The sequence below is a fragment of the Cicer arietinum genome, chromosome 3, assembly GCF_000331145.2.
Source record: "Cicer arietinum cultivar CDC Frontier isolate Library 1 chromosome 3, Cicar.CDCFrontier_v2.0, whole genome shotgun sequence".
Classification (NCBI taxonomy): Eukaryota; Viridiplantae; Streptophyta; class Magnoliopsida; order Fabales; family Fabaceae; genus Cicer; species Cicer arietinum.
Genome location: NC_021162.2, coordinates 23,461,464 through 23,464,580, shown reverse-complemented (window position 1 = coordinate 23,464,580; position 3,117 = coordinate 23,461,464).

The window sequence follows — 3,117 nt, the reverse complement described above, 5'->3', positions numbered from 1 at the left end:
CAGCATTCAATTCTATACCCTATACTTAAATCTTTCTTTCCCAACTAACATAAAAATATAATATTTGTTCTCAACTAACCTAAAAATATAATTTTAAAGAAATGGAGGGATAAGGTAAAATATTCTCTTAATTTTTATCAGACGACAAGTTTAAATCTTAAAATGAGATACAAAAACATAATTAATTATTAATATATCTAAAATATTATTTTGTGATATGGTTTGACAAATTATAATCTATCATTAAAATATTTATTCCAGTAACATCTATCTTTGTAATAAAAAACACTCATTTTTTATTTTATATAATATTTTAATAAAATATACAAAATCAATATAAATCAAATAAATATATTTTAACTAATTTTAAAACATTGAGTTAATCATATCTAAAATCAATATATTTTGCATAATTTAAATATAATGTCAATATTTGTAATAATTTGTACGTATTTATAGAATGAAAGAGTAAAGTGTTAAGCAAATGAGAAAGTAAAAAAAAAAAAAACTGAATGTATTAATATTTGTGGTGGTATGTTGGATAACTTGGATATAGAGCACTACTATAGTCTTAGTGAATCGTGTCATTTATAGGTAGAAGATGTCAAAATAAATATTTATTTGACAAATAAATATATTGTTATAAATTTATGAATTCTCAATATAAATATGTAAATTAATAGGTCTTAAAATATTATTATTTATAAATAAATCATAGAAAAAAGTTTTATGCAAAATAACGTGTTTAATTAAACTGTCCATAAATATAATTTACTTCTAAGATATTCAACTTCGTATTTTATATTTTATATATTATAATTTAGCTCTACATGTGATTTTATCAAAATATATATCTATGAAAATATAAATTAAATAAAAAATTTATCAAAGAGAAAATAATAATAATAATAATAATAATAATAATAATAATAATAATAATAAATAAATAAATAAACATTTGAAAAGCTAATCACAAAAGAAAGAAAAACTTAAAAAAAATATGAACACATAATTGTTTCATTAAAATTAAAAATAATATATAAAAATAAATATTTAATAATAAAATACAAGGAAAAAATGATATCACCTTAAATTAAATCATAGAAAAAAGTTTTATTCAAAATAACATGTTTAATTATGTCCATAAATATAATTTACTTGTAAGATATTCAACTTCTTATTTTATATTTTATATATCACTACTGGAAATTTGCTTTTTACCTACGGATTTTTCAGCGGAACTACTTCCGTCGGTAATACATTCGGATTTACCTACGGCTCGCAACTATCTTAAGAAGTTTCCTGCGGTATAATATTCCGCAGGTAACACGGCAGGTAAAGTTTTGGTTTGCCGCGGATTTGCACATGACTATGTTTCCGCAGCAAAGTTCAACTTTTTCCAATAAGCGTCCGCAGCAAATTCCGCAGGTAAATTTCATACTAAATTTTATGATTTTATTTTCATATAAATAAGGTAGAATTGTTTTTTAAACAAATTAAAAAAATAAAACAAGTGCTACAATTAAGGATGTATATTTGGACTCAGCAATACCCATTTGAATCCATCTTGATTTGGAAAGAAAAATCTATTTTGATTGATTGTGGGTGTGAGTTATCACTGAAATTAAAATTTGGAGCATAGACTGTTTAGAATGTTGATATTCACTTGTATCCAAAGCTTCCGTTGGAAATGTTATTGTAATTTTTAATTTTTATAGTATAGTGTTGTAGTACCCCAATTTTGTCCATTTTTTTAAAAAATAAATCAAAAAGGAAAATATATATTAAAAAATGAAGTAAATATATTTACAATAAGTAGGCTCATCAATTTACAATGCTAAATCAAGTTATAATTTTTAAAATTACAATTACAATCAAATTGCAACCATAAATATTAAATCAAATTAAATTACAATAAACTAAATTAAGCCTTTGGCTCTGTTTTGTTGTTGTTGTTGCCTCTCTGTTTCTAATACAGTGTTTGGCTCTGTTTTGTTGCTGCCTTTCTGTTTCAGATGCAGTGTCATTGACCTTTGCTTTGTAACTAATTAGAGAAACTGAAAAACATATTTTTTACCAGTCAGACTCAGTATACATGATAAAAACTAAATGACAAAGCTTTGAGTTTAAAAAAAAGAAACTAAGGGACAAATGAAAAAGGTCAGCAAACAATCAGATAAAACAAATAAAAGCTAAAATCGTGAATAGATCAGAGATGCAGAAAAATGCAGATGATGAGCAAAGCAATCAAAACATCAAACATGAAATAGATAGAGAAGGACCAAGGCAGACAAGAAAACAACTAAACACATAAAAAAACTCTATAAATATACCCTATAAAATTTCAAAGAGGGGGGATCTGAGATTAACACTACTAATATAAAAAAACGCATAAAAAGAAGAAGATAAGTAAGAAATCATCAGAGGGTGCATCAGTAACAAATAGCAAATAACAATCGAATAGGTATTTTTTTTTATACAATAAATTTGTTTCTTGATCTTCACTGTACAACTGCATTTTGCTAAAAAAATGCAGATTTCTTTTAAATCAAAGATTCAAACCCGCGACATGCTGTCATCGTCGAAAATGGTGTCGCCGTGGTCGCTGCGGCCACCGTCACCGTTGGCATTGTGGCCGCCGTCACCGTTGGCGTTGTGGCCGTCGTCGCCGTTTCCTTGTTCGTCCTCATTTTCCTCTTTTCCAGTCGATGTAATTGTCACATTTCCCCCCTCTACTTTCAAAATCGTAAGAACATAGAATGGGTAAGGAAGGAGGTGGTTTGGGGATGAAAAGTAACATTAAGGTTTTGCTCATGAACGATTTCTCAGCTTTGTTAATCACTGAATGGGTTTGCTATTTAGGGTTTGCTATGGAAAGCGGCCGCCCCCCCTCTAATTAGGGTTTTCTGCTTTAAACTTTGTTTTTTTGTTTAAGTTAGTTTCGGCTTGGGACTTTTACTATTATTCATTTTAATCTAAGCCCATATGTAACTCGGTCCACTTAAATCCATTCTTTTTTATTTTACTAGTCTCAACCCATTTTTATTTTACTAATCTCAATCCATTTAAATTTTACTAATCTCAACTCATTTTTATTTTACTAATCTCAACCCATTT